We start from the raw sequence: 15767 nt of genomic DNA on the forward strand, positions 1-15767 counted from the left end.
AAGGAGGCATTAGGAATTCAGCACTAGGTAACGCTCTGAAATTATGACTGCAGGCCAAGTAGGAGGTGTAATGGGAAAGCACTCTTCAACATTGAAGACACTGGGCTCCCCATTTGAAAGGGGGCTGGAGGTACAAGAACACAGAGTATCCTAAAGAGCAACCCTTCTTGAGTATAAGAGTCCCACTTTCAGTGTGAAGGGTGGAAGGTTAAAATAGCTTCTCCCCATGTGAGAGAAAGTCAATTGCTCTAATATAGGACACCTCATTCCAGCCTCAAAGACATTCATTTAATCCGATGACCTATTACTAGCAAAAGTAATGAAAGTATGATTGTCAGCCTTGTAGACAGTAAACGTCTTTGAAATAGCTATCATGATGCCCTTAGCGCCATTTATATGGCTTCAGTCTTGATAAATAATTTTCATGCGGAAGACGCCACTAAAAGGAGCAGAGAGCCGTCACATGCTATGCACTTTTTTTAAGGACCAGCAAAATGATAAATTTAGAGTTTGACTCACCATGTAAATTGTTAAATGAAACAGAGGGCTGCTGAAGTTATTTTTTTTTTCTCTCAGCAACTCAGAAATTTTCTTCTGCAACACTCCCTCTGCTGGTCATTCAATATAGTCTGCAAATGGAAAAGTCCACTGTTAGTCTATTAACAGAACTTGAATATTACCAAACTAATGCACCACAACAACAATCAGTTTTTGGTAAATGGTTATCAATCAGTACTATGACGCCTGTAACATGGTGAAAATACATAGCTCAAAAAGAATTCAAATCTCTATTTTATTTTCAACCTAGCATACCTTTCCATCCTAAGCCTCCGTTGCTACCACTCTTTATACAACTTAAGCATCTATATTAGAATGTAGATAAAAATATTTATTGCTATCCAAGTGACAGCGTACCCTGCTCATTGCAATTCTGTTAGGTTAGAGTACACCAATGACCATTAAGGGATCTGATAAGTTTATGGAGGAAGGTTTATGCTACAGTTAGTGGTAATGAGAAAAACTATGAACCACAGATTTGGACATCTTCATTCCTGCAAATCCCTATCAGTTAACCTATAGAGAACCTGAGAATACTGTGATCACCGACACCTTCAAACAAAAAATTAAGTCTCAAATAATGCCCTTCTTTTGCTCGTCTCGCCATCTTTGCCTTTCTGCTGGCAGCCCAGGCTACCCTGCTACCCATTTCAATAACCTGATAAATGTATCCTATTGCTGGCCCTCATGTCAGATGACATCCTGCTGTAGCTTTATGATGTCAGGGCACCATTTGACCAATCGTCATGGGTGACAATTACACAGAACAAGGAGGCATTAGGAATTCAGCACTAGGTAACGCTCTGAAATTATGACTGCAGGCCAAGTAGGAGGTGTAATGGGAAAGCACTCTTCAACATTGAAGACACTGGGCTCCCCATTTGAAAGGGGGCTGGAGGTACAAGAACACAGAGTATCCTAAAGAGCAACCCTTCTTGAGTATAAGAGTCCCACTTTCAGTGTGAAGGGTGGAAGGTTAAAATAGCTTCTCCCCATGTGAGAGAAAGTCAATTGCTCTAATATAGGACACCTCATTCCAGCCTCAAAGACATTCATTTAATCCGATGACCTATTACTAGCAAAAGTAATGAAAGTATGATTGTCAGCCTTGTAGACAGTAAACGTCTTGGAATAGCTATCATGATGCCCTTAGCGCCATCTATATGGCTTCAGTCTTGATAAATAATTTTCATGCGGAAGACGCAACTAAAAGGAGCAGAGAGCCGTCACATGCTATGCACCTTTTTTAAGGACCAGCAAAATGATAAATTTAGAGTTTGACTCGCCATGTAAATTGTTAAATGAAGCAGAGGGCTGCTGAAGTTTTTTTTTTTTCTCTCAGCAACTCTGAGAAATTTTCTTCTGCAACACTCCCTCTGCTGGTCATTCAATATAGTCTGCAAATGGAAAAGTCCACTGTTAGTCTATTAACAGAACTTGAATATTACCAAACTAATGCACCACAACAACAATCAGTTTTTGGTAAATGGTTATCAATCAGTACTATGACATCTGTAACATGGTGAAAATACATAGCTCAAAAAGAATTCAAATCTCTATTTTATTTTCAACCTAGCATACCTTTCCATCCTAAGCCTCCGTTGCTACCACTCTTTATACAACTTTAGCATCTATATTAGAATGTAGATAAAAATATTTATTGCTATCCAAGTGACAGCGTACCCTGCTCATTGCAATTCTGTTAGGTTAGAGTACACCAATGACCATTAAGGGATCTGATAAGTTTATGGAGGAAGGTTTATGCTACAGTTAGTGGTAATGAGAAAAACTATGAACCACAGATTTGGACATCTTCATTCCTGCAAATCCCTATCAGTTAACCTATAGAGAACCTGAGAATACTGTGATCACCGACACCTTCAAACAAAAAATTAAGTCTCAAATAATGCCCTTCTTTTGCTCGTCTCGCCATCTTTGCCTTTCTGCTGGCAGCCCAGGCTACCCTGCTACCCATTTCAATAACCTGATAAATGTATCCTATTGCTGGCCCTCATGTCAGATGACATCCTGCTGTAGCTTTATGATGTCAGGGCACCATTTGACCAATCATCATGGGTGACAATTACACAGAACAAGGAGACATTAGGAGTTCCGCACTAGGTAACGCTCTGAAATTATGACTGCAGGCCAAGTAGGAGGTGTAATGGGAAAGGACTCTTCAACATTGAAGACACTGGGCTCCCCATTTGAAAGGGGGCTGGAGGTACAAGAACACAGAGTATCCTAAAGAGCAACCCTTCTTGAGTATAAGAGTCCCACTTTCAGTGTGAAGGGTGGAAGGTTAAAATAGCTTCTCCCCATGTGAGAGAAAGTCAATTGCTCTAATATAGGACACCTCATTCCAGCCTCAAAGACATTCATTTAATCCGATGACCTATTACTAGCAAAAGTAATGAAAGTATGATTGTCAGCCTTGTAGACAGTAAACGTCTTTGAAATAGCTATCATGATGCCCTTAGCGCCATTTATATGGCTTCAGTCTTGATAAATAATTTTCATGCGGAAGACGCCACTAAAAGGAGCAGAGAGCCGTCACATGCTATGCACTTTTTTTAAGGACCAGCAAAATGATAAATGTAGAGTTTGACTCACCATGTAAATTGTTAAATGAAGCAGAGGGCTGCTGAAGTTTTTTTTTTTTCTCTCAGCAACTCTGAGAAATTTTCTTCTGCAACACTCCCTCTGCTGGTCATTCAATATAGTCTGCAAATGGAAAAGTCCACTGTTAGTCTATTAACAGAACTTGAATATTACCAAACTAATGCACCACAACAACAATCAGTTTTTGGTAAATGGTTATCAATCAGTACTATGACATCTGTAACATGGTGAAAATACATAGCTCAAAAATAATTCAAATCTCTATTTTATTTTCAACCTAGCATACCTTTCCATCCTAAGCCTCCGTTGCTACCACTCTTTATACAACTTTAGCATCTATATTAGAATGTAGATAAAAATATTTATTGCTATCCAAGTGACAGCGTACCCTGCTCATTGCAATTCTGTTAGGTTAGAGTACACCAATGACCATTAAGGGATCTGATAAGTTTATGGAGGAAGGTTTATGCTACAGTTAGTGGTAATGAGAAAAACTATGAACCACAGATTTGGACATCTTCATTCCTGCAAATCCCTATCAGTTAACCTATAGAGAACCTGAGAATACTGTGATCACCGACACCTTCAAACAAAAAATTAAGTCTCAAATAATGCCCTTCTTTTGCTCATCTCGCCATCTTTGCCTTTCTGCTGGCAGCCCAGGCTACCCTGCTACCCATTTCAATAACCTGATAAATGTATCCTATTGCTGGCCCTCATGTCAGATGACATCCTGCTGTAGCTTTATGATGTCAGGGCACCATTTGACCAATCGTCATGGGTGACAATTACACAGAACAAGGAGGCATTAGGAATTCAGCACTAGGTAACGCTCTGAAATTATGACTGCAGGCCAAGTAGGAGGTGTAATGGGAAAGCACTCTTCAACATTGAAGACACTGGGCTCCCCATTTGAAAGGGGGCTGGAGGTACAAGAACACAGAGTATCCTAAAGAGCAACCCTTCTTGAGTATAAGAGTCCCACTTTCAGTGTGAAGGGTGGAAGGTTAAAATAGCTTCTCCCCATGTGAGAGAAAGTCAATTGCTCTAATATAGGACACCTCATTCCAGCCTCAAAGACATTCATTTAATCCGATGACCTATTACTAGCAAAAGTAATGAAAGTATGATTGTCAGCCTTGTAGACAGTAAACGTCTTTGAAATAGCTATCATGATGCCCTTAGCGCCATTTATATGGCTTCAGTCTTGATAAATAATTTTCATGCGGAAGACGCCACTAAAAGGAGCAGAGAGCCGTCACATGCTATGCACTTTTTTTAAGGACCAGCAAAATGATAAATTTAGAGTTTGACTCACCATGTAAATTGTTAAATGAAACAGAGGGCTGCTGAAGTTATTTTTTTTTTCTCTCAGCAACTCAGAAATTTTCTTCTGCAACACTCCCTCTGCTGGTCATTCAATATAGTCTGCAAATGGAAAAGTCCACTGTTAGTCTATTAACAGAACTTGAATATTACCAAACTAATGCACCACAACAACAATCAGTTTTTGGTAAATGGTTATCAATCAGTACTATGACGCCTGTAACATGGTGAAAATACATAGCTCAAAAAGAATTCAAATCTCTATTTTATTTTCAACCTAGCATACCTTTCCATCCTAAGCCTCTGTTGCTACCACTCTTTATACAACTTAAGCATCTATATTAGAATGTAGATAAAAATATTTATTGCTATCCAAGTGACAGCGTACCCTGCTCATTGCAATTCTGTTAGGTTAGAGTACACCAATGACCATTAAGGGATCTGATAAGTTTATGGAGGAAGGTTTATGCTACAGTTAGTGGTAATGAGAAAAACTATGAACCACAGATTTGGACATCTTCATTCCTGCAAATCCCTATCAGTTAACCTATAGAGAACCTGAGAATACTGTGATCACCGACACCTTCAAACAAAAAATTAAGTCTCAAATAATGCCCTTCTTTTGCTCGTCTCGCCATCTTTGCCTTTCTGCTGGCAGCCCAGGCTACCCTGCTACCCATTTCAATAACCTGATAAATGTATCCTATTGCTGGCCCTCATGTCAGATGACATCCTGCTGTAGCTTTATGATGTCAGGGCACCATTTGACCAATCATCATGGGTGACAATTACACAGAACAAGGAGACATTAGGAGTTCCGCACTAGGTAACGCTCTGAAATTATGACTGCAGGCCAAGTAGGAGGTGTAATGGGAAAGGACTCTTCAACATTGAAGACACTGGGCTCCCCATTTGAAAGGGGGCTGGAGGTACAAGAACACAGAGTATCCTAAAGAGCAACCCTTCTTGAGTATAAGAGTCCCACTTTCAGTGTGAAGGGTGGAAGGTTAAAATAGCTTCTCCCCATGTGAGAGAAAGTCAATTGCTCTAATATAGGACACCTCATTCCAGCCTCAAAGACATTCATTTAATCCGATGACCTATTACTAGCAAAAGTAATGAAAGTATGATTGTCAGCCTTGTAGACAGTAAACGTCTTTGAAATAGCTATCATGATGCCCTTAGCGCCATTTATATGGCTTCAGTCTTGATAAATAATTTTCATGCGGAAGACGCCACTAAAAGGAGCAGAGAGCCGTCACATGCTATGCACTTTTTTTAAGGACCAGCAAAATGATAAATGTAGAGTTTGACTCACCATGTAAATTGTTAAATGAAACAGAGGGCTGCTGAAGTTATTTTTTTTTCTCTCAGCAACTCAGAAATTTTCTTCTGCAACACTCCCTCTGCTGGTCATTCAATATAATCTGCAAATGGAAAAGTCCACTGTTAGTCTATTAACAGAACTTGAATATTACCAAACTAATGCACCACAACAACAATCAGTTTTTGGTAAATGGTTATCAATCAGTACTATGACGCCTGTAACATGGTGAAAATACATAGCTCAAAAAGAATTCAAATCTCTATTTTATTTTCAACCTAGCATACCTTTCCATCCTAAGCCTCCGTTGCTGCCACTCTTTATACAACTTTAGCATCTATATTAGAATGTAGATAAAAATATTTATTGCTATCCAAGTGACAGCATACCCTGCTCATTGCAATTCTGTTAGGTCAGAGTACACCAATGACCATTAAGGGATCTGATAAGTTTATGGAGGAAGGTTTATGCTACAGTTAGTGGTAATGAGAAAAACTATGAACCACAGATTTGGACATCTTCATTCCTGCAAATCCCTATCAGTTAACCTATAGAGAACCTGAGAATACTGTGATCACCGACACCTTCAAACAAATAATTAAGTCTCAAATAATGCCCTTCTTTTGCTCATCTCGCCATCTTTGCCTTTCTGCTGGCAGCCCAGGCTACCCTGCTACCCATTTCAAAAACCTGATAAATGTATCCTATTGCTGGCCCTCATGTCAGATGACATCCTGCTGTAGCTTTATGATGTCAGGGCACCATTTGACCAATCATCATTGGTGACAATTACACAGAACAAGGAGACATTACGAATTCCGCACTAGGTAACGCTCTGAAATTATGACTGCAGGCCAAGTAGGAGGTGTAATGGGAAAGCACTCTTCAACATTGAAGACACTGGGCTCCCCATTTGAAAGGGGGCTGGAGGTACAAGAACACAGAGTATCCTAAAGAGCAACCCTTCTTGAGTATAAGAGTCCCACTTTCAGTGTGAAGGGTGGAAGGTTAAAATAGCTTCTCCCCATGTGAGAGAAAGTCAATTGCTCTAATATAGAACACCTCAATCCAGCCTCAAAGACATTCATTTAATCCGATGACCTATTACTAGCACAAGTAATGAAAGTATGATTGTCAGCCTTGTAGACAGTAAACGTCTTTGAAATAGCTATCATGATGCCCTTAGCGCCATTTATATGGCTTCAGTCTTGATAAATAATTTTCATGCGGAAGACGCCACTAAAAGGAGCAGAGAGCCGTCACATGCTATGCACTTTTTTTAAGGACCAGCAAAATGATAAATGTAGAGTTTGACTCACCATGTAAATTGTTAAATGAAACAGAGGGCTGCTGAATTTATTTTTTTTTTCTCTCAGCAACTCAGAAATTTTCTTCTGCAACACTCCCTCTGCTGGTCATTCAATATAGTCTGCAAATGGAAAAGTCCACTGTTAGTCTATTAACAGAACTTGAATATTACCAAACTAATGCACCACAACAACAATCAGTTTTTGGTAAATGGTTATCAATCAGTACTATGACGTCTGTAACATGGTGAAAATACATAGCTCAAAAAGAATTCAAATCTCTATTTTATTTTCAACCTAGCATACCTTTCCATCCTAAGCCTCCGTTGCTACCACTCTTTATACAACTTTAGCATCTATATTAGAATGTAGATAAAAATATTTATTGCTATCCAAGTGACAGCGTACCCTGCTCATTGCAATTCTGTTAGGTTAGAGTACACCAATGACCATTAAGGGATCTGATAAGTTTATGGAGGAAGGTTTATGCTACAGTTAGTGGTAATGAGAAAAACTATGAACCACAGATTTGGACATCTTCATTCCTGCAAATCCCTATCAGTTAACCTATAGAGAACCTGAGAATACTGTGATCACCGACACCTTCAAACAAAAAATTAAGTCTCAAATAATGCCCTTCTTTTGCTCATCTCGCCATCTTTGCCTTTCTGCTGGCAGCCCAGGCTACCCTGCTACCCATTTCAATAACCTGATAAATGTATCCTATTGCTGGCCCTCATGTCAGATGACATCCTGCTGTAGCTTTATGATGTCAGGGCACCATTTGAGCAATCGTCATGGGTGACAATTACACAGAACAAGGAGGCATTAGGAATTCAGCACTAGGTAACGCTCTGAAATTATGACTGCAGGCCAAGTAGGAGGTGTAATGGGAAAGCACTCTTCAACATTGAAGACACTGGGCTCCCCATTTGAAAGGGGGCTGGAGGTACAAGAACACAGAGTATCCTAAAGAGCAACCCTTCTTGAGTATAAGAGTCCCACTTTCAGTGTGAAGGGTGGAAGGTTAAAATAGCTTCTCCCCATGTGAGAGAAAGTCAATTGCTCTAATATAGGACACCTCATTCCAGCCTCAAAGACATTCATTTAATCCGATGACCTATTACTAGCAAAAGTAATGAAAGTATGATTGTCAGCCTTGTAGACAGTAAACATCTTTGAAATAGCTATCATGATGCCCTTAGCGCCATTTATATGGCTTCAGTCTTGATAAATAATTTTCATGCGGAAGACGCCACTAAAAGGAGCAGAGAGCCGTCACATGCTATGCACTTTTTTTAAGGACCAGCAAAATGATAAATTTAGAGTTTGACTCACCATGTAAATTGTTAAATGAAACAGAGGGCTGCTGAAGTTATTTTTTTTTTCTCTCAGCAACTCAGAAATTTTCTTCTGCAACACTCCCTCTGCTGGTCATTCAATATAGTCTGCAAATGGAAAAGTCCACTGTTAGTCTATTAACAGAACTTGAATATTACCAAACTAATGCACCACAACAACAATCAGTTTTTGGTAAATGGTTATCAATCAGTACTATGACGCCTGTAACATGGTGAAAATACATAGCTCAAAAAGAATTCAAATCTCTATTTTATTTTCAACCTAGCATACCTTTCCATCCTAAGCCTCCGTTGCTACCACTCTTTATACAACTTAAGCATCTATATTAGAATGTAGATAAAAATATTTATTGCTATCCAAGTGACAGCGTACCCTGCTCATTGCAATTCTGTTAGGTTAGAGTACACCAATGACCATTAAGGGATCTGATAAGTTTATGGAGGAAGGTTTATGCTACAGTTAGTGGTAAAGAGAAAAACTATGAACCACAGATTTGGACATCTTCATTCCTGCAAATCCCTATCAGTTAACCTATAGAGAACCTGAGAATACTGTGATCACCGACACCTTCAAACAAAAAATTAAGTCTCAAATAATGCCCTTCTTTTGCTCGTCTCGCCATCTTTGCCTTTCTGCTGGCAGCCCAGGCTACCCTGCTACCCATTTCAATAACCTGATAAATGTATCCTATTGCTGGCCCTCATGTCAGATGACATCCTGCTGTAGCTTTATGATGTCAGGGCACCATTTGACCAATCGTCATGGGTGACAATTACACAGAACAAGGAGGCATTAGGAATTCAGCACTAGGTAACGCTCTGAAATTATGACTGCAGGCCAAGTAGGAGGTGTAATGGGAAAGCACTCTTCAACATTGAAGACACTGGGCTCCCCATTTGAAAGGGGGCTGGAGGTACAAGAACACAGAGTATCCTAAAGAGCAACCCTTCTTGAGTATAAGAGTCCCACTTTCAGTGTGAAGGGTGGAAGGTTAAAATAGCTTCTCCCCATGTGAGAGAAAGTCAATTGCTCTAATATAGGACACCTCATTCCAGCCTCAAAGACATTCATTTAATCCGATGACCTATTACTAGCAAAAGTAATGAAAGTATGATTGTCAGCCTTGTAGACAGTAAACGTCTTGGAATAGCTATCATGATGCCCTTAGCGCCATCTATATGGCTTCAGTCTTGATAAATAATTTTCATGCGGAAGACGCAACTAAAAGGAGCAGAGAGCCGTCACATGCTATGCACCTTTTTTAAGGACCAGCAAAATGATAAATTTAGAGTTTGACTCGCCATGTAAATTGTTAAATGAAGCAGAGGGCTGCTGAAGTTTTTTTTTTTTCTCTCAGCAACTCTGAGAAATTTTCTTCTGCAACACTCCCTCTGCTGGTCATTCAATATAGTCTGCAAATGGAAAAGTCCACTGTTAGTCTATTAACAGAACTTGAATATTACCAAACTAATGCACCACAACAACAATCAGTTTTTGGTAAATGGTTATCAATCAGTACTATGACATCTGTAACATGGTGAAAATACATAGCTCAAAAAGAATTCAAATCTCTATTTTATTTTCAACCTAGCATACCTTTCCATCCTAAGCCTCCGTTGCTACCACTCTTTATACAACTTTAGCATCTATATTAGAATGTAGATAAAAATATTTATTGCTATCCAAGTGACAGCGTACCCTGCTCATTGCAATTCTGTTAGGTTAGAGTACACCAATGACCATTAAGGGATCTGATAAGTTTATGGAGGAAGGTTTATGCTACAGTTAGTGGTAATGAGAAAAACTATGAACCACAGATTTGGACATCTTCATTCCTGCAAATCCCTATCAGTTAACCTATAGAGAACCTGAGAATACTGTGATCACCGACACCTTCAAACAAAAAATTAAGTCTCAAATAATGCCCTTCTTTTGCTCGTCTCGCCATCTTTGCCTTTCTGCTGGCAGCCCAGGCTACCCTGCTACCCATTTCAATAACCTGATAAATGTATCCTATTGCTGGCCCTCATGTCAGATGACATCCTGCTGTAGCTTTATGATGTCAGGGCACCATTTGACCAATCATCATGGGTGACAATTACACAGAACAAGGAGACATTAGGAGTTCCGCACTAGGTAACGCTCTGAAATTATGACTGCAGGCCAAGTAGGAGGTGTAATGGGAAAGGACTCTTCAACATTGAAGACACTGGGCTCCCCATTTGAAAGGGGGCTGGAGGTACAAGAACACAGAGTATCCTAAAGAGCAACCCTTCTTGAGTATAAGAGTCCCACTTTCAGTGTGAAGGGTGGAAGGTTAAAATAGCTTCTCCCCATGTGAGAGAAAGTCAATTGCTCTAATATAGGACACCTCATTCCAGCCTCAAAGACATTCATTTAATCCGATGACCTATTACTAGCAAAAGTAATGAAAGTATGATTGTCAGCCTTGTAGACAGTAAACGTCTTTGAAATAGCTATCATGATGCCCTTAGCGCCATTTATATGGCTTCAGTCTTGATAAATAATTTTCATGCGGAAGACGCCACTAAAAGGAGCAGAGAGCCGTCACATGCTATGCACTTTTTTAAGGACCAGCAAAATGATAAATTTAGAGTTTGACTCACCATGTAAATTGTTAAATGAAACAGAGGGCTGCTGAAGTTATTTTTTTTTTCTCTCAGCAACTCAGAAATTTTCTTCTGCAACACTCCCTCTGCTGGTCATTCAATATAGTCTGCAAATGGAAAAGTCCACTGTTAGTCTATTAACAGAACTTGAATATTACCAAACTAATGCACCACAACAACAATCAGTTTTTGGTAAATGGTTATCAATCAGTACTATGACGCCTGTAACATGGTGAAAATACATAGCTCAAAAAGAATTCAAATCTCTATTTTATTTTCAACCTAGCATACCTTTCCATCCTAAGCCTCTGTTGCTACCACTCTTTATACAACTTAAGCATCTATATTAGAATGTAGATAAAAATATTTATTGCTATCCAAGTGACAGCGTACCCTGCTCATTGCAATTCTGTTAGGTTAGAGTACACCAATGACCATTAAGGGATCTGATAAGTTTATGGAGGAAGGTTTATGCTACAGTTAGTGGTAATGAGAAAAACTATGAACCACAGATTTGGACATCTTCATTCCTGCAAATCCCTATCAGTTAACCTATAGAGAACCTGAGAATACTGTGATCACCGACACCTTCAAACAAAAAATTAAGTCTCAAATAATGCCCTTCTTTTGCTCGTCTCGCCATCTTTGCCTTTCTGCTGGCAGCCCAGGCTACCCTGCTACCCATTTCAATAACCTGATAAATGTATCCTATTGCTGGCCCTCATGTCAGATGACATCCTGCTGTAGCTTTATGATGTCAGGGCACCATTTGACCAATCATCATGGGTGACAATTACACAGAACAAGGAGACATTAGGAGTTCCGCACTAGGTAACGCTCTGAAATTATGACTGCAGGCCAAGTAGGAGGTGTAATGGGAAAGGACTCTTCAACATTGAAGACACTGGGCTCCCCATTTGAAAGGGGGCTGGAGGTACAAGAACACAGAGTATCCTAAAGAGCAACCCTTCTTGAGTATAAGAGTCCCACTTTCAGTGTGAAGGGTGGAAGGTTAAAATAGCTTCTCCCCATGTGAGAGAAAGTCAATTGCTCTAATATAGGACACCTCATTCCAGCCTCAAAGACATTCATTTAATCCGATGACCTATTACTAGCAAAAGTAATGAAAGTATGATTGTCAGCCTTGTAGACAGTAAACGTCTTTGAAATAGCTATCATGATGCCCTTAGCGCCATTTATATGGCTTCAGTCTTGATAAATAATTTTCATGCGGAAGACGCCACTAAAAGGAGCAGAGAGCCGTCACATGCTATGCACTTTTTTTAAGGACCAGCAAAATGATAAATGTAGAGTTTGACTCACCATGTAAATTGTTAAATGAAACAGAGGGCTGCTGAAGTTATTTTTTTTTCTCTCAGCAACTCAGAAATTTTCTTCTGCAACACTCCCTCTGCTGGTCATTCAATATAATCTGCAAATGGAAAAGTCCACTGTTAGTCTATTAACAGAACTTGAATATTACCAAACTAATGCACCACAACAACAATCAGTTTTTGGTAAATGGTTATCAATCAGTACTATGACGCCTGTAACATGGTGAAAATACATAGCTCAAAAAGAATTCAAATCTCTATTTTATTTTCAACCTAGCATACCTTTCCATCCTAAGCCTCCGTTGCTGCCACTCTTTATACAACTTTAGCATCTATATTAGAATGTAGATAAAAATATTTATTGCTATCCAAGTGACAGCATACCCTGCTCATTGCAATTCTGTTAGGTCAGAGTACACCAATGACCATTAAGGGATCTGATAAGTTTATGGAGGAAGGTTTATGCTACAGTTAGTGGTAATGAGAAAAACTATGAACCACAGATTTGGACATCTTCATTCCTGCAAATCCCTATCAGTTAACCTATAGAGAACCTGAGAATACTGTGATCACCGACACCTTCAAACAAATAATTAAGTCTCAAATAATGCCCTTCTTTTGCTCATCTCGCCATCTTTGCCTTTCTGCTGGCAGCCCAGGCTACCCTGCTACCCATTTCAAAAACCTGATAAATGTATCCTATTGCTGGCCCTCATGTCAGATGACATCCTGCTGTAGCTTTATGATGTCAGGGCACCATTTGACCAATCATCATGGGTGACAATTACACAGAACAAGGAGACATTAGGAATTCCGCACTAGGTAACGCTCTGAAATTATGACTGCAGGCCAAGTAGGAGGTGTAATGGGAAAGCACTCTTCAACATTGAAGACACTGGGCTCCCCCATTTGAAAGGGGGCTGGAGGTACAAGAACACAGAGTATCCTAAAGAGCAACCCTTCTTGAGAATAAGAGTCCCACTTTCAGTGTGAAGGGTGGAAGGTTAAAATAGCTTCTCCCCATGTGAGAGAAAGTCAATTGCTCTAATATAGGACACCTCATTCCAGCCTCAAAGACATTCATTTAATCCGATGACCTATTACTAGCAAAAGTAATGAAAGTATGATTGTCAGCCTTGTAGACAGTAAACGTCTTGGAATAGCTATCATGATGCCCTTAGCGCCATCTATATGGCTTCAGTCTTGATAAATAATTTTCATGCGGAAGACGCAACTAAAAGGAGCAGAGAGCCGTCACATGCTATGCACCTTTTTTAAGGACCAGCAAAATGATAAATTTAGAGTTTGACTCGCCATGTAAATTGTTAAATGAAGCAGAGGGCTGCTGAAGTTTTTTTTTTTCTCTCAGCAACTCTGAGAAATTTTCTTCTGCAACACTCCCTCTGCTGGTCATTCAATATAGTCTGCAAATGGAAAAGTCCACTGTTAGTCTATTAACAGAACTTGAATATTACCAAACTAATGCACCACAACAACAATCAGTTTTTGGTAAATGGTTATCAATCAGTACTATGACGCCTGTAACATGGTGAAAATACATAGCTCAAAAAGAATTCAAATCTCTATTTTATTTTCAACCTAGCATACCTTTCCATCCTAAGCCTCCATTGCTACCACTCTTTATACAACTTTAGCATCTATATTAGAATGTAGATAAAAATATTTATTGCTATCCAAGTGACAGCGTACCCTGCTCATTGCAATTCTGTTAGGTTAGAGTACACCAATGACCATTAAGGGATCTGATAAGTTTATGGAGGAAGGTTTATGCTACAGTTAGTGGTAAAGAGAAAAACTATGAACCACAGATTTGGACATCTTCATTCCTGCAAATCCCTATCAGTTAACCTATAGAGAACCTGAGAATACTGTGATCACCGACACCTTCAAACAAAAAATTAAGTCTCAAATAATGCCCTTCTTTTGCTCGTCTCGCCATCTTTGCCTTTCTGCTGGCAGCCCAGGCTACCCTGCTACCCATTTCAATAACCTGATAAATGTATCCTATTGCTGGCCCTCATGTCAGATGACATCCTGCTGTAGCTTTATGATGTCAGGGCACCATTTGACCAATCGTCATGGGTGACAATTACACAGAACAAGGAGGCATTAGGAATTCAGCACTAGGTAACGCTCTGAAATTATGACTGCAGGCCAAGTAGGAGGTGTAATGGGAAAGCACTCTTCAACATTGAAGACACTGGGCTCCCCATTTGAAAGGGGGCTGGAGGTACAAGAACACAGAGTATCCTAAAGAGCAACCCTTCTTGAGAATAAGAGTCCCACTTTCAGTGTGAAGGGTGGAAGGTTAAAATAGCTTCTCCCCATGTGAGAGAAAGTCAATTGCTCTAATATAGGACACCTCATTCCAGCCTCAAAGACATTCATTTAATCCGATGACCTATTACTAGCAAAAGTAATGAAAGTATGATTGTCAGCCTTGTAGACAGTAAACGTCTTGGAATAGCTATCATGATGCCCTTAGCGCCATCTATGTGGCTTCAGTCTTGATAAATAATTTTCATGCGGAAGACGCAACTAAAAGGAGCAGAGAGCCGTCACATGCTATGCACCTTTTTTAAGGACCAGCAAAATGATAAATTTAGAGTTTGACTCACCATGTAAATTGTTAAATGAAGCAGAGGGCTGCTGAAGTTTTTTTTTTTTCTCTCAGCAACTCTGAGAAATTTTCTTCTGCAACACTCCCTCTGCTGGTCATTCAATATAGTCTGCAAATGGAAAAGTCCACTGTTAGTCTATTAACAGAACTTGAATATTACCAAACTAATGCACCACAACAACAATCAGTTTTTGGTAAATGGTTATCAATCAGTACTATGACATCTGTAACATGGTGAAAATACATAGCTCAAAAAGAATTCAAATCTCTATTTTATTTTCAACCTAGCATACCTTTCCATCCTAAGCCTCCGTTGCTGCCACTCTTTATACAACTTTAGCATCTATATTAGAATGTAGATAAAAATATTTATTGCTATCCAAGTGACAGCATACCCTGCTCATTGCAATTCTGTTAGGTCAGAGTACACCAATGACCATTAAGGGATCTGATAAGTTTATGGAGGAAGGTTTATGCTACAGTTAGTGGTAATGAGAAAAACTATGAACCACAGATTTGGACATCTTCATTCCTGCAAATCCCTATCAGTTAACCTATAGAGAACCTGAGAATACTGTGATCACCGACACCTTCAAACAAATAATTAAGTCTCAAATAATGCCCTTCTTTTGCTCATCTCGCCATCTTTGCCTTTCTGCTGGC

The sequence above is a fragment of the Lissotriton vulgaris genome, chromosome 10 (genome assembly GCF_964263255.1).
Source record: "Lissotriton vulgaris chromosome 10, aLisVul1.2, whole genome shotgun sequence".
NCBI classification, from domain to species: domain Eukaryota; kingdom Metazoa; phylum Chordata; class Amphibia; order Caudata; family Salamandridae; genus Lissotriton; species Lissotriton vulgaris.